The sequence below is a fragment of the Lissotriton helveticus genome, chromosome 4_1 (genome assembly GCF_964261635.1).
Source record: "Lissotriton helveticus chromosome 4_1, aLisHel1.1, whole genome shotgun sequence".
Lineage (NCBI taxonomy): Eukaryota > Metazoa > Chordata > Amphibia > Caudata > Salamandridae > Lissotriton > Lissotriton helveticus.
The window spans coordinates 2,033,977,009-2,034,002,788 of record NC_136063.1 but is presented as its reverse complement, the minus strand read 5'-3'; positions in this window follow the sequence as shown (position 1 = coordinate 2,034,002,788).

Sequence of the window (25,780 nt, the reverse complement as noted above, 5' to 3'; positions counted from 1 at the left end):
ACAATACTGCAACTTGCTCGGAGATACCTTATGTCCATTTTCAGCTAAATGATTCAGTAAGGCAATTGAATCTGCTTTGCAAGCTTCCTCTGTCTCTGACGCAACAAGTAGGTCATCTATGTACTGTACCAGAACCGAGTTCTGCGGCAGTACTAGATTTTCGAGATTCTTCTTCAACAACTGGTTGAAGATGGATGGGCTGTCTGTGAATCCTTGTGGGATTCGACACCATGTTAAAACGCGATCTTCCATTTTAAAAGCAAAAAGATACCTGCTCTCTTCATCCAATGGGATTGAAAAGAAAGCCTGACAAAGATCTATCACTGTGAACCATTATGCTTGACATGGTATTTGAAACAGTATCACTGATGGATTCGGTACCACGGGACAACATGAAACGACTATGTTGTTAATTTTTCGTAAATCCTGCACTATCCTGAATTTCCCGCTAGGTTTCTGCAAACCCATAATCGGGGAGTTACAAGGACTACCCACGATTTCTTTCAGTATTCCCTGTTGTATCATTGACTCGATCACAGGTTTTATTCCCGCAATCGTTTCCTGGGACAATTTGTATTGAGGCGTTCTTGGAAACTCAACATTTGGTTTTACCAAAATTTTTACCGGCTCTACCCCCTTAATCAATCCTATTTCTTCTCCTGTGAAATCCCATACCTCTGACGCCACTGCATCTCGTAGGTCTTGGGGAAGATCTTCTATTGTCAGAGTAGGATATAGTTCTACACAAGATTTTGAATTGGCCACCTTAAAAGTAGCATCTTCGTCGGTAGTCTGTACCTCCACTCCTTGCGGGGTGCAGTATATGGTGCAGTTCAATTTGCACAACAAATCCCTTCCTAACAGACATACCGGACTTGAGTCACAAACCACAAACTGATGTTCGTTCATGTGGTTTCCAATTTTCACAGACACTGGTTCTGTCAAAGGACTAGTCATTCTTTTATTTGCGACTCCTACCACCTGAATTGTTTCCCCTGACATTGGCAAGTCTGGAACCACCGCTGATCTCAGAGTCGAACGAGTAGCCCCAGTGTCCACTAAGAACGTAGTGGGACGCCCTGCCACTTCTGCCTCAACAAATGGCCCTCTTTGATCCACTTCTAGGACTGCCCCAAGGGTACAATCCTCTTCACTGCTCACCCGTTGTCCTGTCAATGGATCAATGTAATAACACTTTTCTTCCTCGATAAACAGAGGCATCTGCTTAAAGACCTTACCCCCTGTCGCTACCTTCGGTGGCTGTGGGAACTGGGCCCGTGGGGCCGAAGTCCCCCCTTTGGCCACCTTGCCTCCTGGAGCTGTCATCTTTGGAGTTGGGACTTCTTGAACCTGCTCTTCTACTTCTAGCTCTCCATTTTCGGGGTTAAAGGGACACTCGCGTCGCCAATGCCCCACCTGGTGACACTGATGACACTTTGTCGTTTTCTTTAAAGTGGCAAAGTCTATCCTAGGTCTCTGCCCTTCCTCATTGTCCTTATTCTGACCGTTTGGTTTTCGTCCCATCCCCTGTTTCTGCTGGCCACCCTTCCCAGCGGACTGCATTTGCACCACCATCAATTTCTCCTTTAGATTCTTGGCTTTAGAATCTATCTCGTCACTGCAGTACCTCGCATAACGTAAAATCTCATCTAGTGGTTTGTTCTGCCAACAGATTAAATGTTGCTGTATCATCAAACAAATATCAGGTCTCAACCCCAAGACAAACTTTGACACAAACTGCCCTATATCTTTGGGATCCATTACATCTAGTCCACTGTATTGCTTGAATGTTTTCAATAATCTTTCATAAAACTCGTGAACTGTCTCCTTGGGTTCCTGCCTTGTTCGGTCTATTTTTACCCAATCTATGTCCTGTGGTGGTACCTTATCTTTCAGCCATGCTATTACCCTTTCATACTTTTGCATGACAATCTCGGACGGTCCATTAGTCCGAGCATCCCTCACTGGTTCAGTATTTGGCCATTCAACACTAGTCTTACAAGGGGTCCACAAATCAGATGGGACCACGATGTCAAACAACGTGTTCAAATCAATCCACAATACCTTCGAAATTTTAACAAACCTTTCTACCTGCTTATACCACTCTACTGGATTGTCCCGCAACTTCGGAAATGAGTTGGTAAATGCAGCTAAATCTCCTCTACTCCAGGGCACATGTACATAATTTCCGTTTGATATTTCTCGCAAAGGGAATGCCTCCATCTGCATTACCCTTCCCTCAGGGGTCATCACATTTGTACTTCGCCTAACTGTGCCCTTTTTCGACCACCTTTCTTCCCATTTATCCAGTTCCCTCCACACTCTTATCCCTGATACCAGCTCTCTTATGTGTGTTTTTAATCCAGTAGTTCTCTTCTCATCTAGATCCTGGTCTGCGTACTGTAATCTGTGGTTACTCTGTAATGCCCTTGTCCTAGATAAATCCACAGCATACCTGTCTGCCAAATCAGTCAGTTTCTCATGAAACGCTCTAGCTTTCCTAGTAATATCCTTTGCCATGAACAATAACTCATCCTGTTCATACAATTCTATCCTTTCCAAAGGCAATGTTCCATCTATTATCTCATCAACATCTGATTTTAAACTAGTAACATCAAGCCTTTTTGCCTTAATTTCAGCTTTTAAGACACTCAATTTAGCTCCTCCATCCGCATCTCTCCCATCCCAGCTCTGAGATCTCCGTTTAGGTATTGGTGAGTTATAGGGAGTCCTCCCCTGTTCCCATCTCTCTAGATCCCATGCCTTTCCATCTTCTCGGGGTGGGTGGTGAAACACTCCTTCATGCCTCATAGCCCCTCTCTCCCCATCCTGACTAGTTTCACGGGATGCAGGGTAAGATGTTCCATTACTCCCTCTTTCTTCCCTACTTCCCTGTGATTCCTGATTATTCGAGGCATGGCGGGACCTATCGCTGTTCTCCTTTCTCCAATGTTGAACATCTTCCCCAAGTGTATGATGAAGGCACCTAAACCTATTCTGAAAAGCCCGTACCGCCTCATCTCCTCCTTTCCCCCAGAGACGGGACATTTCCTCACATTCTACAATCCTAGTATTTTGTTCCGGCTGTTCTCTCTGATTTGTAGGACATGCATCCCCTCTATTCTCTTGACTTTGGCCTTCCCGGCCCTGACTGCTTTCGCTGGCCCCGCAATGAGATACAGTCCCGTTACCCCTGTTTTCCCACTCTGGTTCTGTTCTTGTCCTGTTACTTGGAGATACTATGGACCCGTCCCATTCCCTCAAATCAGCTCTTAACTCTGAAAAAGATCTTGGCCGTGGTCCCCTTAGATCCATTGGTCCTCTCGGACCTCCCTGTTCTGAATTGGGACCGACAGTTGTGTCTAATGGGGTGTTCCATGTTACCGAACCTGGCAATTGTTTCCATGCATTTGTCACATTATTCCTCCTTTCCATCTCAATCCTTTCCCTATCCAATTGCCTTTGTTGTTCCCCTCTATCTCTCTCAGAATTATAGATCGAAACTATGGGTCCTATGGTAACAGGCACTTGAAGAGCGTCTGGCAATCCCACAGACTCAACCCTTTCTGTGGTTGGCGTTTTCTGCACCACAAACCTTCCCACTACACTCTGTACAGTGTTGTTTGGAGGTGTTTCTCCGCCTTTGATAGGTGTCCATTCCGATATAGGGAGTGGTGTATATCCCTCTATGTCATTTCCATCTTCCCTTGCGAGCCCTCTATCTTCTATTAACCCCACTCTCGGAGGTGGTCTATCCATTAACAATCTGTTTATCAGATTGTCCTCCAACTCGCTTTCCTCGTCTTCTTCCATGAGGTTTCCTCCTCCTGACACCTCCCTCATCGGATACATTTTCTCCACCTCAATAGTCTGTACTCTCCAACGCTTTTCCTCCTCATCCCATTTGGAATCTCGCACTGCCCTTACCGATCGCGTCAGCCTTTGTTGACGCCTGTTCAAATTTCGGTCGTGTGCAGCCTTAATCCATGCATTAAGAGCCTCAAACTGTGTTGGTCTGGGCGAGGGTTTCAATGAGGACATGGTTGCTTTTAGCCGATGTAACACCTCTAATTTAAACGTCCCGTACCTCGGGAACTGCATTTCCTCATTTCCTTCCGTAAGCTTATTCCAAGCCCCAATCCATAATATGGTATGCAGCCCCACATTCGTTGCCATATAATGAGCTGGCGTACCCTCCGGCGGAGCCTCTTCCCCGTAATAATGTTCACTTCGTTTACGTTTAAAAATCCCTTTCAAACACTTAAAACACTTCATGATTTCTCTTTTCTCCGCGTTTGTTTACTTCCTGATGATACTCCACCAATCTCAGCGCCGTTCTCACTAACTGGCCTATCCGTAAGCGACTTTCCTCCGACGTCACTCTAGCCGCCCAACCAGAGCGCGGCTCTAGCTAACGTCACACCAACCGCTCAATCAGAGCGCGGCTCTAGCCGACGTCACCCGTCCCCCTTCGCAGCAGTTCCCCTCCTTTCTCAGCTCGTCTCCTCGGTCATGCACGCATCCCATTCATACTCTGAAAAATGATTACTTCCGTCCAAGCGATCACCTTTCTTTGACTGTACGCCCACAGTCTTTCTGTAGTTGTCACCTTAACTTGGCGAAATGTCTTTCCGTTTACTTCCAGACAATCGCCTTCTCCGATAGGTTACTCACACACAGTAACTTTCGACCAGCGTCCGTTACTCATACACTCACTCTTACACTCCCCCTATCTTGGATCCACGGCGGTCAATGGTACCTCGTGACCTCCGTACTATGGTCGACAACTACCCTGGATGTTCGATACACCCAAAACCACTTAAGCTCTGGCCTGAACTTAAGATTTCACCAGTTCACCCGTTTACCAGGTTACCAGCTTACCAGGTTGCGCGCGCTCACAACCTTCTCTCATTCACACTACAGGCATTCAACTCCGCAAGACATTACAATACAAATACAACACAAAACACCGCAATCTGTTCACGCATGACCCTTTTTATACTCACTCTCCGATACTGCTGCTTTTCTCGCACCGTCGGCACCTTTCGGCACACGATTCTTCCGCTGCTCGTCTCTCGACGTCTCGGGCCTTGGGGTAAACTAACCTCTCTAGATTACCTTCCTCAAGAAGATAACCATCCTCACTCTGCTACCAACTGCTAACGCGGGATTACTGGTTACTGATTATCTTACCAAATCCCAAACTATGTCGACTGAATCGTTGGTACCTGTCGTTGAGTAAAGGTAATCTCGCAATAAGTCAATCAATTTAAGAACTTACACCACGCTAAATGACCACTGACCAAATTTAAGTTTTAAAGATTTAATATAAAGTCAAAGATAACTGAAGATACAAACTTCTCAAAATGAGATTCAAAAGGTAAATTGGTATCACTATAAACATGAACTTCTTGAATAATCTAAGTCTGAAGAACAAAATAATAAGTACAAGCTCAAAAACCATAAGGGTTGTCAAAATAGAAATAAGTTGCAATCTCAAAGTCATTACAGAAAAGAAAATTAAGGTTAGTCTGTCCCTACACTATACTGAGTGACATCCCTACTTAGCAAGATCTTAACCCTCTAGGTGTCAGCCGTGGTGACTTCCTAAGAAGATCACGCACTTCTCTTTGTCTCTTCTCTGATAATGGGTCTCTCCTGATCAGCCTATCTGCCTACCCATCCGCTTCCTCAGGCTCCCAAAATCATCTGCTCTGCTCTCCTCCCGGGTCTCTTTCCCTAATACCAAATCACATTTCCAATAGAAACGCCCCTTGGGACGCCCCTCACGTGGTACATCTTTGCGCGGCAAACTCCATGATGGTACTCTTGAAGACCCTCGTTAAAGTTGACCTTGGTTCCCAGGCTTCTTCTCCAGTGCGCTGATACCCCCTGAAATTCCTGGAAACTCCTACAGGCCTGCGCAAGGCGCCACTGAACAAAGTCCCTTTCATTCGCTGATTAGGACCCTCGCACCTGCATACAGCTCGTCCTGCAGTGGGCCTCAAATTCCAGACTCCACCATATCTTAAGTCGTAAAACACTCTCAAAGCTCGGTGCTGGACACCTCGCGACCTCTTCTCTAACGAGCACATGACGATTTACACGACATGACATTATCTCCTCTGGCCTACTTGATTTACATGCAGCAGGTCCCTGCACTCTTAAAACGTTAACTTGATTTAAACAGCAAACATTCTTAACTAGCATACGTTTCTAAAATAACACATCTATAAAGCATATACTTATAACCCTAAGTTCAATAGTACATTTGGAAGAACCATGTCAACCTTATCTCACATTAATTTAGCAGCATGTTCAGGTTTGCTGTGAATTGCCCTAAGGCCTACACATTATACTGGATTTTAAAGTTACATTTAATTCGGACATGATTCTTTTAACATGAGAACATGAGGTTTTCACATATATTCCAACATTTCTACATTAATCTCACACCTTTATAATTATAGTTACTCTACTTAACATTCTATACATTTCACTACTGAATATAAACCACTCTGTATATTTCACTCCTAGATATAAAACACTCGTGTGCAAAACATGTTTAAACTAACTACGTGCTTGTAAATATGGCGTACTTATACATTTTTTCCCAAACTTGTGCTCTCTCAACAATGTAAGTTCAGTGACTGAATCAATATTGAGGTTTTACATGTCCTCTGAATAGGACCAACTTAACACAGATTTCTGCCCACGTATATAAACACAAAATCCCAATGTGAGGGTAATCTTAAACTCTAGTTCAGAGGATTAGTGGACATTTACTCTTGCAAAGTTCATTTATGAATACAGAAATTCCGTTCAGTTATCCACAATCAATACATGTATATGTACTTGCTAAAGTACATGATCACCGATTGGTTTATGAGTGCATTCACAAACAATGTGTGGGTAGGCGGGGTCCTAGAGCAGGAAATGGAGTCGAATACAGTCAAGAACGCCCCGATGGCTCTAAGCACTTCATCACGTCAGAAGGAACAAATCCCACTGCTATAAAATACCGCTGATACATCCCCTCATTTGATTGGTTAAACTACAGAAAGCTGGACACATTTAGTAGCTACATATAGTTTCAATATATGCAAGGTTCATAGCAAATAGGCTTTACCAATTCATGCACACCCTGGTGTGAGGTGTGGCTCCGCGGCCAGGGCGACTGATGCTGGAATCTGTGGATCAGGGTTCGATCCCCGGCGGCAGGTTAGCCCAGCACCATGTGACTCTGGGCAATAACTTGCTTAATCTTCCCGACAGACCCCAGCACCTAGAGACCCTTACGGGTGATTGTGCGCTTTACAAATGTGGATTATTATTATTATTATTATTACAGCAGGCACTAACAAAGGATTGTTAACAAATGATACCTTTTGCTGTGCAGGAATGTACCTACACAATTCAAACTGATACTGGATTTTTCCCAAACCACGCACTTCTTAGTAAGAAAGAGCAGTGAGCACAACTTGGAAAATTAGGAGAGGGAGGATTATTTTAGCATTAAAAACAATTCTGGTATAAAACCATATAAAAATAATTCTTTCAATAAAATTTTGGAATTGAGAAAATAGGTTCACTTTTGTCACAAGGTTTTCATATATTTACTAAGAGGGCTTTGTTTTGGTCTAATTTTGCAATATTAGAGCACTTTTAAATGTTCCAAAATACTGCAATACATGTGAAAATCAGTCTAAGGGTTGGTACTGTTTCAGATTGACAAAGATTGTGGGTAATCCAATGAAAGTTTCTGCACATTGGCTAATTGGCATGATGGCCCTGGGCAGATCACAAACTTAGGGGCCGATTATGATGGAGGATTTTCCGCATCCTCCGGGCCGGCGGATGCCACCGCCAGCCCGGAGGATGCGGAAAATCCTCTGCGGAGTCTCAGAAGACCCACCGCCACATTAGGATGGCGGTGGGTCTAGAAATCTGTCTGCAGCTTTTCCGCCGCGGTCGCCTTTGGACCGCGGCGGAAAAGCTTTAACATGGCTGGCGGTGTCTATCAGACACTGCCAGCCATATTAGGATGGTGTAGAAAGTATGCTTTTCCACGGCGGCTTTTCCGCTGTTTTTCCCGTTGCGGGCCCCCTGGGTGAAGGGGGGTGGGGGGTGCACATGTATTTGCCCCTGCATTTGCGTGCACAAAGCGCGGTGCCTGCCGCTTTGTGCATGCAAATGCACAACTTACATTTTTAACATTGCGGCGGGTGCTGCTTCAAGCAGCACCCGCCGCAATGTTAAAAATACAGGATGTGACCGCCAGGGTGGCGGTCACATCCTAATTTGCACGGAGGGACCGCCGCTGCCCCTGCGGACGGTCCCTCCTACTCTATGGTGGCGGACGGACTCAGGTCCGTCCGCCATCATAATCGGCCCCTTAGTTGTCTCTTTGTTTGGTAAAAAACACAACATAGTACACACAGACAAAGAAGTGCACTGTGCTACAATGGGCCTACCGGGACTGCATTTTTCTGTGGAAACAATTGCCTTTTTGGCGACAAGAGCCGCTCTAGTGACTCAAAATGAGAACCCATAAAGTAAAATTAGCCTGGCAGGTAAAAAGGATGTTTACAGAGCAGCCACCGGGCATGCTCTCATCAGCCATGTCTTCTAAAGGCTTGTGTCCACTAAACCAGTACATCGAAAGCACTGAGAGTAAATGCAACTCAGAAATAATCCAACCAAAGGTGTAAAATACAGCTAATATAAGTAATGTGGTGACTACCTAAAACATTAAATCGATTCAAGTTTCAAATCGTGATCATTTTCAGGCATCTTACTGATATCCAATACTGGGTTGGGTAGGATAGCTGAACAATATTTTTTAAAAACAAGAAACATTTGCATTTTCACCTCGGATGACCTTCAGCATGGCTTGGTCAGTATCATTTCAAAGCTTAAGAGGGGATAAGAGATCACAAGCTCAGCGTGAATAAAAAGTAATCTACCAAAAGCGTGGTCCATATTGGGCTATTCCTGCCTTCAAATAAACAGCTTTTTTAAAGCTTCTTTGATTTTTGCCTCTGACATTGTGAAGTAATTATTAAAAATTAAACATTGATCTAAATCTCGCACACTGGAAGTTCCTCGCCTGTAACTAAGTTGCCATGTACTGAACATGACTCTCTACTGCGACCTTCTTCAAAAGTTTTATTTCATTTCTAAAATCTGAAACTAATTTAAGGAATTAATTCATTCCATACTAAAACCCTTACACTTATTGAAGTATCCGCGTGGCTGTATTGTACAGAGCCGTGCTAACAAAACATTTTATTACATGGAAAAAAGTTCCAAATCTAGGGGCATATTATCAAGGACAGGTGTTAAAACTATCGCTGTTTTATCAGCAGGAAAAAACGGCGATAATGGGCTTGATAATACGCCCTTGTTAATTCCCATAGAAGTCCATTTTCGGATGTAAACATGGGCTTCTATGGGAATTAACAAGGGCGTATTATCAAGCCCATTAGCCCCGTTTTATCGGCAGTTTCCTGCCAAAAAAATGGCGATAATTTTAACACCGGTCCTTGAAAATATGCCCCCTAGTGTTTATTCGCTGTAACAAGTTCCTTTTGCTGACAGCCTGATTCACAGGTCTCGCTGCTGGACAAAACACACATTTACACTTGTAAAAATTCAGACATTCCTCGCGCAGTTTTAATATTCATACATACGCAGACGCCTCAGTGTGAGGCGGTTTATGTCTCCAGGGGACTAACCTAGCTATGGAGGGGAGCGTTCTGGGAGTAACCAAGGACAAGCAATGCAAATCTGGGTAAAGCTAATGATTACAAAAGAGCAGCTCCACCAGAGCCTCCTGGATGGGGCCTAACTACCAGATACCTTTGTTTTCAGACTTGTGCTGTACTTTAATAAGGGTTATCCCTCCAACCGAGTGTCTTACCATCGCTCAAAGAAATACTGAGGCACTGTGAGAAAAAATATGTGCACAAAATGCATTTTAGGAAACACTGTTTGGTAGTACTTTCTGTTTACAAATATTTATTAGTAATGTGTAAATATGTCTCAACGAGGCTTCATGAAGCTATTGTAGGACTTCTAAATTGTCGTGTAATGTATGCTTAGAGATAAGTGAATTATTGCATAAACTGCATCTTTAGAAGTCTGTTGCCCGTTTGAAGGTCACCTTAGCTTTTGAGAAGGACTCGAAGGGGACTCCAAAGTAATGCAGGGTACACCGCACACCTGTGCACAGTTTTACAAAATGTTCAATCTTCTGGTAGAGTTTTAATGGTAAGAAGCTTGGAAGGATCTATTGATTTGCAAATGGCCTTCACTACCAAACTTTAACAATGAAATTATTTATGAAATATACCCCACACATTTGTTGTTTTAATTTTTTAAGGGCCACAAATATTTTTTGTGCCAGCATGAATTTAATTTGTCAGCATTATTGGGTATATCACATACACAGATATGTGTCAGGAGAGGAGCACTGCGCTGATGAGGTGTCTACACCAATTGAAGTGTTGGACGAGGGGTGGATTCCCACCCCTCTCCTGCTTATGAATGAGGATTGATAATTGAACTGCACAGATTGATTAATGATACATAGTGCTAGTAAAGTAAGATGGATCTAAGAGAGCAGGGGACTTCGGATCATTCATGATTGTCTCTTCATTTTTGGGCAGCACGGAAGGACCTCTCAAAGAAATCATAGTGCACTTTGAAAGATTATAGGTGAATGGATCTAGTGCTCAAATCCGTCAGAGGTCTTTTAGGTCATCCATTGGAAAATGTTCCTAGCACCTCCTAGAATTCTGAAGTTGCAGAATATCCTCAGCTACCTAGTAAGGCGACATCACCTTCAGTGCGTCTTTAGTTTCAAGTGCTATGAGACATTGTACCATCAGGGTTTGTAGTCCCATGGCTAAATAAACACATTCTTACTCATTGACATTCTGAATCATCCAACCTGAAAAAGTTAATCCCCATGTAAGACATCTTGTCAGATCTCTCAGTTGGTGGCATTTGAAGTTCATCCTATCTAGAGAGATGAACCTAGCTCCTCCTCTGCGCCAGTGGTAATCGTGATGGATGCCAGCTTAGCGGAATGTGGGGATTCAATGGGCCAATCATCTTGTCAGCTCAAGTGGTCCAAACAAAAGCAAAAAAATCATCAAACTAGAGAGAGCAAATGTCTGTTCTGCCAACTCTCCTGCAGTCTGTCAAATCTGCACAGAATGAACCCGCTTATGTACAGACAACCAGGTGACAATGTGGTCAAGCTTTGGCTGTTGGATCTCACTCTCTTGCGATTGTTTCACATCGGTCCGTTGTTCGCATAGAGAGGCATCTACTATCCCTGATTACATGTTACATTCTGGGTAAGGACAATGTGATATCAATCAATCAATCAATCAATCAATCAGGGAATTGTGAAGCGCGCTACTCACCCGTGAGGGTCTCAAGGCGCTGGGAGGGGGAGGTTTTAGCAGTTCCGATCAGTTGAATAGCCAAGCCTTGAGTGTCTTCCTGAAGATGTTCGGGGAGGGGGCGCGTCTGAAGTTGGCCACTATGTGAGAAAAGGTTCTTCCTCCTATCCAGGCTTTGCTGTTGCGCTGGGTTTCGGCGAGGGCGAGGTCGGCGGAGCCAGCGGAGGTACCGTAGGTGTTGGGTGATGTGTTCCTGTCGAGTGATGCCGAGGACGAGTCTTGTTGCGGTGTTCTGTATGGTATGTAGTTTGTAGATGAGAGACTTGTTGATCTCGGCATAGAGGGCGTTTCCGTAGTCTAGTCTGCTGGCTATGAGTGCGTGGATGACTGTCTTCCTTGACTCAGAGGGGATCCATTTGAAGGTCTTTCGGAGGATGGGGAGGGTGTTCAAGCAGGTGGAGGCGACGGCGTTGACTTGTCAGGTAATGGAGAAGGAGGAGTCGAGGACGATGCTGAGGTTTCGGGCATGGTCCGTGAGAGTGGGAGGGCTGCCGAGGGCGGTGGGCCACCAGGTGTTGTCCTATGTGGAGGGGGAAGGTCCAAGGATAAGGACTTTTACTTCTCAGAGTTGAGCTTCCGGCAGCTGGTGCTCATCCATGATGCGACGTCCTTCATTGCTTCCTGGAAGTTGAGTCTGGTGGTGACATGATAGGCAACTCATTGACTGGAATCTTCTGATAGTCCTCAAAATTCTCACTGAGAAGGGGTTGTGTTGACAGATTTGCCTCATGTTCAGATTACCAAAGGGAAACCAGTTTGTGGACTCTTTCATCTTCCAGGTGCCAATGTTCTTCTCCAGGAAGACAACCCTTGGGCATTGAGGATGGAAACCATGATATCTACATGACCTCAAAAACTCCTCTTTGCCTTTCCTTCTTTACCCTTTCTTCACACATTACTGTTGACAATCAAGAAAGAAATATCTGTTGTAATTCTAGTCTCTGCAGCTGGACCCGGAAGAATTGGTTTCCTCTGCTGAAAAGCATGACAATAGGAAGGGAGTGGAGTCATCCATATCATTGTATTTTCTTTGATGGTGTTGCTTACCTTTCAAGAGCCTACTTCATCTGCGTTTGAATAAGGCTTTTGAAAGGCTAGTTTCATGCAGCACTGAAGTGTCACCTCAGGCTGCCACTTCAGTTCAGCACTCATGTGTGGTTCCAAGCAAAGGTGATACACCCAGTGTCATGGACCTTGAAAACCTATCATTCATAAATAATGGTAATTCCTTACTTGTTTCACTAATTTCACAGGATCAAATGTGTCCTGACACCTAACATTAGAACCAATTTGCTAGTGTCCCATTTGGACAGGTTGTCAACATTTCTTGTGATCTTGTGAAACTTTAGGATTTTTCCCAAGATGCATCTAAGACAGACCAGACTGTTTTTTTCTCCTAAGTGGAAGTTAGCAGTATTTCAGGCATTCTGTTCACCAAGGGAGGGACTGGATCATATACTTTCTTTGTATGAAAGGTATCAATCTTAGGCCATCAATAATACACAATAAAACGTGAATGGTACAATAAAGGAAATTATGCAATATATGAGAAACAAACGAGCAAAATGTCAAAAAAGTGCAAATGTAATCAAATTTTAATAAAAAGTGTTATAAAATCAAGATATACAATTCATTACAATACAGTCATTCATTCATTTATCTATGACCATAAACAAGTGGCAGATAAGTTTCAAATCTGTATCCGACGGGCGTTTCGGCGTGCAACCACGCCTTCTTCAGGAATAGCCACAATATACTCGGATAAAAATGTAGGCAAGAGTCAACAATGTTCTCATTGGAAGTTGCTATACGTAAAACTTCCGGAGGAGAAAGACGACGTGTGATTATCTTTTTGTTAAAATCTGTGTGAGTGAGTCAAAGGGCGTCTAACATATATTTTTACCGGCAAAGTTCCTTATCTTTGTCTTTATCTGTGTTTTTTTTAGAAACCTTATTCTTGCAGCCTGATCTTGCTGAACAGATAGCTTCAGCGGTATCGTGCGCTCAATGGCGGGAGACTCAATGTATAAAACAAGACGAGCGGCGTCTTCTAGTTAGCGAAGCCGAGCCGTTCCTATATTGACGTCTACCCTCAGTAGCCTGATGTAGCTGTAAATATCTTCTTGGGGCAGACGTGCGCTCGACAGTCGCCGGCATATACAAGTGTATGTAGGTCTGCCACTTCAGTTCAGCACTCATGTGTGGTTCCACGCAAAGGTGATACACCCAGTGTCATGGACCTTGAAAACCTATCATTCATAAATAATGGTAATTCCTTACTTGTTTCACTAATTTCACAGGATCAAATGTGTCCTAACACCTAACATTAGAACCACTTTGTTAGCGAGTGTTTCATTTGGACAGTTTGTTAACATTTCTTGTGATCTTGTGAAACTTTAGGATTTTTCCCAAGATGCATTTAAGACAGACAATATTGTTTTGTTCTCCTAAGTGGAAGTTAGCAGTATTTCAGGCATTCTGTTCACCAAGGGAGGTACTGGATAATATACTTTCTTTAGCAGACTGCCTTCTTTATAGTTTTGAATAGTCTATTCCAAATATTCATACCTTAGTTTCTTCTTCAAACGTGTCCTTTGTTCCTAAAGCTCTTCAGTCTCCTCCAATTGAACCCTTGGAGGAGGTACCTTTAAATGTTCTTTCTGATAACTTGCTTGGACAACCTCAGCACATACGTTAGGTGGAAGAGTGGCTTTGCAATCTTCAAATCTTTTTCTTTGCTTCATTCTTGAAGGTTTGTTTCTACAACTCACACTTGTTTTTGGTTATCCAAAACGTTATGCAATTTTCATTGTCATCAAGATATTGTTCTTCCTTATCGTTGCCCTAAGCATTCTTCAGTGAAGGTAATAGTATTACACACCCAATATGAAGGTGTAGGTATATATTAACAGAGACCTTTAGACTGTAGCACATCTGAACTCCTTTTTATGACTTTTGGTTCAAGTAGGCAGGGTTTTAAACATTCTGTTCCTATCTAAGTAAATGGTTTAGACATGCAATCTCTCAGTTTATGAGGCTTTGGATCATTCCAGCATGGATATATCAAATTCTTAAGCTATTGGTAATGGTGTTTCTATTTGTGATGTTTGTCATGCATCAACATGGACTTCACAAAATACATTCAGAAATCATTACAGACTTTTTAATTCTGGTGCTGGTTTTGATTTGTCTGTTTTGGGAGCTCTTGCAATATAATACTTACTTTTGTAATATGTTTAAATAATAAATCATTTTATTGCAGCCTCACTCTATGTTACATATAGGTATTGCTTAGTCAAACAGGCAGTGCAGAGGGTAGTGTCCTCTTCTCCCCTCTGAGATTGGGAGCAAATGGGCCCAACTTTCCACAATCTCCCCAGTGGATCTCTCCAAGTCATTCCCAAGCAGACAATCAACATGCATTATTGGACTCACAACAACTCTCAAGATACCTGAGGCCCCCCCACTCGAAATGACTCCACAGGCACTCCGAGTTGTCCGCTGCAACTACTGGGTGAAGCTCAGTAGGGACTATCTGCTCTTCCGGCAAAAACTTACACCTGACAGATGTCACACTGCTTCTGTGTTTCTAAGAGCCTCTACTATCTGTCCGTTAATGGTCACCCACTGCCTTTTTAGTGTTATCAGGCAGGTGGTCCCTCCCTTCACTTGGAACCAACTCCTTCCCCAGCACTACACTAACCAACCCAGTAGAAGGTGCACCAGTGGGTGCCGGTGTGTATTTGGGACGCTTAGAATTCCCTCTCATGTGACCCTCCTGATCACATGCTAAGCACCTACACCACGAGCGGTTACCTATCTCTTCATGTGGTGATACAGTCGCCTTTAGGTTGGAAACGTATCAGGGTTTCTTCTTCCTACTTCTGTCATTTTGACCATGGCGATTTTCAATATGCATTTGGACGTGATGTATGGTGCATGCACATTTTTTGACTTTCTGAGTTTTACACTATGGTCGGTAATTCAACGACCTGTCTGCTACTATTTGGAACCAGATACAACAGTTTTTCTTGTGCTCCACTACATTTGTTTTGACAGCCGTGTTTTCGACACGTGAAATTTTGGCCACCAAGTGCGCCTATGGACGTTAGCCTTGGGATGTCCATACAGGATTATATGATTTCAACATTCCCATTGTGCCTTAAAAAAGTCTGAGTACAGACGAAACACGTGTTTGCAAAGTCGTGGGCTGGGAATTTTTTGAAAAATCAATAAAAAGTGAAATAGATACTGCTTGATGACATCTTTGGACTCTCTACATTTTCCACACATCTGTTGTCTCATTTAAATGTTCGCATCAACAGATATCTAGGAATGCATGTGATTTCAGACTGTGTTAATTGTTTGTCTATCACTTTATCTTGATTGTTATAGATATCAAAGTTTGTGCTGTAACTGCTTTTTTCAGTGCACTTAAGGGATCCCTTCTCTCCAGTGCAAACTCCTTGTGGTCAGAGGACTCACACTCCACTGGGTATTGGGATTGCTGTGGAAACCAGAGACTGAACATATGCTTTACAAAAATTGAATCACACAGCCCCTCACATGTGTTAACCAAACTACCCTCCACCTCACCATCCAGTGCCTTGCAAAAGTACCCCACATCACCCTCATCAGAGGGGTGAAACAGTGTCTGACTGTTTCTGTCATTCAACCCATAATCTTCGGGTATGTCCCCAAACTCATATACCAGGGCTTCTACAATGGGGGAAACCCACTCCCTGCATCTCTCATCTAGAGTCAGCCGGTGTCCCTTCCCACCACTAGGTATATGATCCTCTGTGCCAGTTCCCCAATCAACTTCAGGGACCCTGTGCACTGCTGGATCTACCTCATAAACCCGAACCCCTGCTGTATATCAACCCCCTCCTTAAAGCTGGGCACCAAGTCTCTGAGTGGGTGTACAGCTCCCTCAGTACTGGACATAACACTTTTGCTGCCACCATCTGAGCTGGACTCTGCCCTCATGGCTGTCACCGTCCGCTCAGCCAAGCTTAATTCATACCTTTCCTCAAATTCCACAAGCTCATTCTCATACCATCCAAATTCTCTTGTAGAGCCATCAAAGCCTTTTTCAGCTCCCTCTTCCTCCAGGAGCTCTTTGCCGGTCTACCAATATCATTGCAGATTTACTTCAATTGAACCAGTGAGTAAGAAAACAACTTCCCTGTCTCAAATACAATTTCTGCATTAGCAACTGCTGGGTCACCCAGCTGAGACACGACTGTGGATTATCACAAGAGGAAATTCAAAAAGCAGTATGTGGTCACATACTGGTCTGCGCTATACCAATGTGTACACCAATTTCTGTGGGTCAAGTACAAATAAAAGTTCAAATCCCACCACTGTCAGCAATGTTAGAAATGGGGGGTCTCTAGTTGACAATGGTTTGCATCTTGTCCAAATAGGGAGTTTAGTCAGAATAAGGGGATTATACAGTTAGATAACCCCTTCTCACCCCCTTGGTAGCTTGGCACGAGCAGACATGCTTATCTCAGAGGCAATGTGTAAAGCATATGTTCAAAACACCCACAGTAACACAGTGAAAACACTACAAATGGGCACCACACCAAACTAAACCAAAATCCAACACACTTTTAGAACATTTGTTGCAAAAATAGAATATATAGAAACCAATAATTCCAACTGGGGCATTACGACGTTGTGACAGGCACAAATCCAAAGTACGGTGCAGACCAGGAGTTGCATGGGCCGGCCACGCAGTCACACAGACCCGTGAACACAGTACCTTGAAAAAAAAAAGTCAACAGGTGGTGCTTTGCATTATGCAGGTGAGGTGTCGATGGGCCGAGGCGGCCAACTCCTAACTGCTATGGGGAAGGCAAGGCATCAAATCCGAGAGGAGGTGAGGTATCAAATCCAGGGCAGGGGAGGTGAGGCGGAATCTATGTCGAGGCGTCAGTTCCGGATGGCTGTGCGGTGTTGATGAGTTTGAGAAGTCACACTCCTTGTTTATGTGCACCACTATAACAGGATGCAGGTGCTGGCAGTGATGGTGTTGGTGCGAGTGCTGGTGTCAGGAAGGCTGATAACTTGCAGGGGTCGTCGGAGCTGCTCTGCAGGCAGGGTGGAGCATCGTGCACTTCACAAGCGGTTCCCCTGGCACCAGTGCAGGTTGTGGCATCACTGGAGATGATGCGGAAGGCATCAATGCTGTTTTCCTTGGGCTGCAGCACAAACCACATGATTCAGAGGGCCCAGGAGAAGGTACCCTTTGGCAATCAGGAGTGCAACAGAGGAGTCCTAGGTGCTGTTTAGCAAGGTGCAGTTGGAGTCTTTGTGTCCCTGAGACTTCAGAACAGGAGGCCAGCTCTACTTCAGGCCCTTGAAGGTCTTCTCAAATCGGATGCCACAGCAGCGTAAGAAGAGTCAGTCTTTTTCTTTCTGCCTACATATAGAAGTAGCAACTACAGGCCAACCCACCTCTCACAAACAACAGGGCAGTGCTACTCACACAACTCTTCCAGCTCTTCTTCTTGGGAGGGTCCTCTTGTGTCCAGATGTAATGTCAAGTTCTGGGGTTTTCGGTCTAAAATGTATACCCCATTTTCTCTTTAAAGTCTTGATTTCAAGGGTCTCTGAGCTCAGTAAAAAACAGTTCTGTCCTCCCTGGTTTAGCTTCACTACAGTAGGTGTATACAGCATTGTGCAGAGCAGACAGAGCCTATTCTAGTAAAACTCCTCCAACCACTCTAAATGCATAAAGGTCTATTCAGCCTCGCTATGATTCACCATGGAAAGGCAGGGCACATCTCAACCCCCTTGTGACTGTCTAGAGTTAATGCACATGCCCAGCTACTGTCACACCAAAACCAGATGGCGAATACACAAACAGATAGAGGCACACAGGATGGTTAAACTAGAAATTGCCAACTTTCTAAAGGTGCATTTTCAAACACACATTTTAAAAACCACCTTTACTAAAATGTGTCTTATTAAATTCTGAGTTCAGATAGCCTAATCTCCAAATCTCTAGCTGTTCCTAATTGAATGTTATACTTACAAAAATATTACAGGGCAGCCCCATTGCTAGGCTATGGGATAGATAGTCCTTGCAATAGCAATTCACTGTCAGGACATGTAAAACACACCAGTGCATGTCCTACCTTTCACATACACTGCACCCTGCCCATGGGGGTACCTTGTGCCTACCTTAGGGGTGACTTACATTTAAGAAAAAGGAAGGTTAGGGCCTGGCAAGTGGGAGCACTTGCCCGGTGGACATGGCAGTTTAAAAACTCTGCACGCAGACTCTGTAGTGGCAGGTCTGAGACACCTTTGAAAGGCTATTGATATGGGTGGCACAATCAGTGCTTCAGGCCCACTGGTACCATTTAATTTACAGGCCCTGGGCACATATATGGACACTTACTTGACGAGGGACTTACCAGTAATTCAAATATGCCAATCATGGATGACCAATCAAAATTACAATTTGCACAGGGAGCCCTTGAACTTTGACACTGATCAGCAGTGGCAAAGTGCCCGAAGCATTTAAGCCAGCAAAAACGAAATCCAGCACACAGTCAAAAATGCAGTAGGCAGAGGAAAAAAGGTCATGGGAAACGACCTCAAGCATTCCAGGTCTAACAGAGAGGTTAGAATTAATTTTATGAATGCCTTCTATGGACTTGTCTATGGGATGGAACATCCTCATTGGTTAGGACTGGGGCAAGAAAAATTGGGATTTAGCTTAGTGAAGATTATGGTAAGTAATCAGGCAATTACCTTTTATTTTTTGTAGGAGATTATTAAAAAAAAAAAAAGAGCACAGCGGAAAACCAAGGGTGGGCGTCTTATCACTCTTTAGGGCGCACAACGTAACATTCAATTTACTATACATTTTGCCTGGAAGATTCTGTGTGTTGTTTAAAAGGTGCAACTTCATCAGAAACATTTTTCCAGCGTTTCTTATTTTTAATTGCTCCCTTTGTAATGCAGTTTATAATTGCATTGTTTGGTCTAAGCCACTTGTCTAAGAAAAAGTGAAGTGTTCATGTGTTTAATCATACTGTCACATATTAATACCAACAATATTCATGCTATGATTAATTCTTTTATGTGGGAAATTGAAAATAGATAAAAACTTGATGTTTACTTACACTTGCAGTGGCTTCTTTCTTCTTTTCAGTGTGCAAATGAATGTGGGATCTTCCCAAATCATCTGTCTTCTTAACATTTTTGGCTCTTTAATTCACTAAAAAGCTGAACTCATTTCTCATATTTATCAGCAAATTGCATTGAATCGTGGGGGCGACATATTACGCCGTAATGATTTATAAGCGTTCTAATAATTTATCTGCTTATGCAAGCTAGTCGCCATTTTTGCAAGCACTGTTGAATTAATTCTGCGCAGAGCGGTAGAAAGAGAAATAACATTTATGGCTCTGCCTTGTCCACTCGTAGCTTGGTGCTGGCTTTGTGTGCTGCTTTCACACTGATATACACATGCATGCGTGACTCAACCCAGCGGTTCATTCATTGAACCGGGGACCTTTGAAGAATGCTATGATGGAAGACATGTTGGGAAAGTGTGCATATGCTTTTTTTGCGGGCAATTGAAACAGGATTGATTAGGGGTCTTCAGCTTTTATGTAGTGAGGGCTACTTCTGATCAGTGAAAATTATTGTGAGCTTCTGAAGGCTAAACCACTCGCACATTGTCACCAGACACCCCCCATGCTCAGCATCATTAAGTCTAATTCCATATACTATATACAACAGAGACTATTAGCTAATCTATATACACATTTATCTTATGCATTGTATTGCCAATCTTCTCAGAGTAAACGGCATCCAATTATATTTACACACCCATGTGCCAGAAACAGGAAACTAAATAAAGGAAAAACTCAAAAAGAAGGATATCCAGTATATTGAGTAAACTAATACGGTCATTATCTGTGAATTAGTAAACGATCAAAAACCTATATATACTGTAATTGTTAGGAGGCATAGTGTGGTTCTAGTGTACGAAAGATAACAAAACAAGAGTACGAAAGATAACAAAACTATCAATACCAATCTAAGTTCTTGAGAATCGTTCAATACTAATAAGGGGACAAGGCACAATATAAATACGCTCAATATCACCAATGCATCGTGTCATAAACGAAAACGAAAAACAAACAAAGTAGGGCCTGAAGTCTGTGATGCTTACCTAGTAAATGCGAGCCCTCTTGGAGTATAAATATCCACTCGCTTTCATAGCCAATGCGAGCCCTCTCTGTATATTAAAATCCTCTCGTATTCAAAGTATGGCCAAGTCAAATATTGCTGTAGGTCTAAATAAAATAAGAAAAACTGTCAACACTGTGTCCAATACCAACTAGGAGTTCACATCTAGCCCTAGAAATCACAGGAATCACTTACTACAAATTCTACAATCTCCGCGTAGTCAATCTGCGTCCAAACGAGCCGCCATAGCAATCCCAATAGAATCACGTGTCACGTGCGTGGAAGTTACGGAGATATCCTATCGTGGCAGCGATTTACAGAAAGGACAATGTCCAATCTACATAGTATTTGAAGTCGTAATCGTCCGCCATTAAAAGGCCAGGCGATTCTCATTTTAGTTATAGAGGGTACACAAAAGAAAAAACGTATCCCCGAGGGGTAAATACAGAAACAGGACCGGATGACTAAACAACACATGACCGAAAAACGAATTGATAAAAATGGGGGTTGTGTCAGTGAGAGCGTGGACTTTGGGGACTTTGGGGATGTGTGGAAATCTGTGAATATGAATAAATAAATAAATAATAAATCCACATTTGTAAAGCGCAAACTACTCACCCTTACAGGTCTCAAGGTGCTGCGGGCCGTCGTGGAAATTAAGTGAGCTATTGCCTACAGTCACATGGTGCTGAGCTGAGTTGCTGCCGGAGCAAGGGATTGAACAGTCAGCCCTGTGCTCCGAAGTCAGCTGCCCTGGCCGCTGCCCCACACCTCTCCAAATGGGATATATGTGTATGGCTGAGTGAGAGCATGTGCCAGATGTACTTGTGGCACAGGGCACACGTTCCGCTATACATGGCACCATTAAAAGTATCCAAACTCAAAATGTTGCGCCATCGCGCTCAGCCTCAAGCCGCACAGCCGCACAGCCACATTAAATGTGTAATTCCACTCAAAGATAGTAATCCAATGTAATCTGTTTTTTTATTCAGTCCATATTTATTCAGCAATAATGCTGAATAAATATGGACTGAACACAAAACTGAGCATTAATGCTGAATAAATATGGACTGAACAAAAAAAACAGATTACATTGTATTACTATGGTTGAGTGGAATTACACATTTAAAGTGATGATGCATCTCTATGTGGCTGTGCGGCTTGAGGTTGAGCGCGATGGCGCAACAGTTCGAGGTTGGATATTAATGTCTGTGCTTGGGATGGAGCATGAGTCAGGCCTGCACGCCAAGAACTTTGCCTTTGAGCAGCCTCTAAAAAAACGGACTGAGTTTAAAATGAATAAAACAGAAAAGGAAGGGTGTGCATTCTATCATTGACTTTGACCATACAACCATTTATAAATGGGAGAAATCTAAAATGCATTTTAAATTTCTCCCATAAAAAAAGATGACTTTTTTCCAGTTATATATAAGAAAGTGCGACTGGTAGCATGATGCATGCTGTTTGGAAATGCAACACTTTGAAATGGAAAAACATTAAAACGAAGAGTTAACTTAATCATTAAGATACTCTATTCATTTTAATATTCTCCCATTTAAAATCATTAAAAAACATCATTTTGTTTTCATGCTCCAATATTGAATTGACAAGGACTTTTATTTGAGGTAAATACCTCAGTTTTTGACCTTTGTACCCCAGCCATTGTCAAAAATCTGAGTTCTCCTATTATCAGACCCTGTATCTGCAGCCTGATGATAATAATGTTAAATAAACACAACCTTCTCTTAACTTTAAAAGGAAATTGTTACCCTGTGCTGATTTAAAAATGAATTCAAGGCTGAGCCACTCTGATGTTGCCTGCGAGCAACTTATAGCTTTCTATCCACTGGTTGGAGATAGGATAGAAGATCAACCAGCCTACTGAAAAATAAATCAATTTTAATTTGTTTTCCTAGTATTGTGTGAGAACAATTTTCATAAAACCCTTTCTGTGCTTAAGTGTATCTTAAATGTGTAGAATGGCAAATGCACACTTGAAATTCCTATTGTGATTCACGAAATGATCCGGCCATTTGTATGCACTCAAAGGATATGCATGACTCCGGAAAATCAAATCAACCAGGAGTTACATTTTTCTGAAGTGGTAAGTGGTGATCGCTGAAGAGCGGGCAGTGTAAATTGTGTGAACAGCCACAAAGTGGCAACTGTGGATGTTTCCACAAATATTTTAAAATGCCATGACAGGGGATAAAAAGCAAAGAGTTGAAAATGGATGTTAAAGAGTGGCCGTCCTGTGGCATCCTGATCCTGTATCTATGAGCCTCATGACATAGCTGCGCTGATGTCATGAGACACTAGATTCTCAGATAGAATGTTATCCTTTGACCACTAAACAGTTACTATCCTACTTTATTGCTGGCTGGATGTACACCTGTGGATGGGATCTATTCTTCAAATAAACCTCTACTTTTTACCTTCAATTTGTGGATCCTTATTTTACATTTGGCCACGCAGGATGGGAAGAAGAAGATAAGATCTCAACACCTATCTCAAAAAAAAAAAAAAAAAAAAAAAAAAAAAAGGAGATTTCTTCCTCTAGAAATTCATGGACACTTGGAACAACCTGAGATACTTTGGTGGCATTCAACTTTCAAGGCAGAAAACATCAGAATAACCTTGGACTGGATTTTAAAACAAAAGAGACTTCTATTTCCAATTTCAGGGTAAGAAGAATTCAACTTAATTTTTAGCGAGAAAACAAACCACTTTTTAATGGAATAACCTAGCGGTGTTAACTTTGTTAGACTTAATTGACTTTTTTTATTACTACATCAGACACTTTTTGCGCCTATTTTATACAGCGCATTCGATCTCTACAACTTGCATTTTTCGAAATAGTGTCCTACCTGCCAACGCCTTCACAAGCGTCTCCACGAGCGAGCGTCCTCAAGAGCGAGCTACCTCTTGTAAAAGAACGCCATTGCCAGAATCTCGAAGCTTTAGAAAACAAACATCTTGCTTCGCCTCGCTCCTTGGCTCTTCGCAACACCGAACAGAAAGCACGCAAACGTGCCGCAAAGCACCCTGGGAGTCGCGCAAACGTGGGCGCCATCTTGGATTAGTAAAATCTTCAGTTTCCACTTCACAAAAAAACGCGTTACTCTACAAACGCGTTATAAACACCGCTGGTCATCGCTATTCTTCCATTGTACCCTGAACTCTTTTATTATCACATTTATGTGTACAAACTTTGCCAAGTCTCTTTCAACGATTTAAAGGTACTGCTTTCTTAATTCTTTCTCCTAACACACTCACTGATAGCTCCTCTTGTGTGTCCTACCACTGTGACACACACACATATTGGACAACATGACATTAGTCAACCTCTTGTGTGTCCTGCTACTGTGACACACACACATTGAAATTTGATACACTTATTTGGAACTGACTTTGTGTGTTCTACTGTGACACACACACATAGTAGACATCTCTTTTCTTATTTTCAATTTGTACTCTATTTGTTTTTATTTAACAACAATATGCAAAATGTCACTGCTCCCCCTTTCTTTTTATCCTCACCTGGGGATCCTCCTATAAGATGGAAAAAATGGCGTAAAGTGTTTGAAAGGTATGCAAGGGTATGTGGTTCTAGCCTGAGTGCTGAAAGGAAGACAGCTCTACTTTTACACTGTTTGGGGGCAGAAGGACAAGAAGTATTCGATCATTTGCCTGACATTGATGACAGTAGTTTAAATGAATATGAAATTTGTATTGCAAAACTAGATGAACATTATCTTCCTAGAGTCAGTACGATTTTAGAAAGATATCATTTTGGTCGGAGAACACAAATGGAAGAAGAAACGATTGAGAACTATATTACAGCGTTAAGGAAACTTGCTTCCTCATGTAAGTTTGGGGCAAGTCTTGATGAACATATTAGAGATCAGTTCATGCTTGGATGCTATATTGAAAAGGTGAGAGAAGAATTGTGGCAAAAGGATGAACCTTCTTTAGAAGAAGTTCTTACTATTGCTAAGAGGATAGAACATTCTATTAAATGTGTAGAAGTCATCAAAAAGAATGGTGACAACAAAACTACGAAAGAAACTGTGAATGTTGTGAAATCTACTACTAGAACAGGTGAAAATCAGCAAAAAGACTCTAGAAATGAAAATGTTTCCAACAAAATTCCTTATAAAAGAAAGGAGAACAGTTTAGATTTCTCCCAAGTAAAATGTCACAGATGTGGTAAAATGGGGCATTTTGCCACTGATAGACAATGTCCAGGTTGGAAAGCTTATTGTAGTAAGTGCAAAAGGAAAGGACACTTCACCTCAAGTTGTAAAGGGGGAAACTATAGAGGTAGAGTGAATGAAGTATTTTATGATTTTGAAAATGAACATAATCTAGATGAACACCTAGATTGTGGGCAAATTTATATTCAAACTGTAAGTGCTGAAGAAGCAAAGAATTCCCCTTGTGATGAAATTTTGGTAGAAGGTTATCCTACCAAAGTTTTGTTCGATTCTGGAGCAAAAATTACTATTGTGGCAAAAGATTTTTTCTTGAGTAAGTTGAGACATAAACTTGAGCTCTCACGCCCCGATATAAGACCCTTTGGTTATGCTGGTCAACCCATTAAACTACTTGGGGTTTTTGAAGGTATGATTAATTATAAAAATAGGTTGGCCAAGACAAAAATCTATGTTTCTCAAAAAGGAGATAGCATAATAAGCTGGTTTGCTCTCAAAAAATTGGGTGTTATGCTTGATCCAAACTCGACACCCCCTATTCTTCTAAAACAACCCTTTCCCTGCACACCTCAAATTGTTTCATTAGTTTCTCATGATTTCAATAGTGAACTGAAAGCCAAATTTCCTAAAGTTTTTTCAGAAAATTTAGGATGTCTTAATGACTATTGTCATCGTATCATCTTGAAGAAAGATGCCGTACCTGTCTGCTGCAAAGTGCGAAATGTACCTGTAGCAGTCAGAGAACAAGTTAAAGATGAACTTGATAAGCTGGTCAAGGGAGGCATTATAGAAACAGTAGAAGGAACGGAGTGGGTTGCCCCGATTGTCGCAGCCAAGAAATCGGACAACTCTCTCCGTCTCTGTGTTGATTTG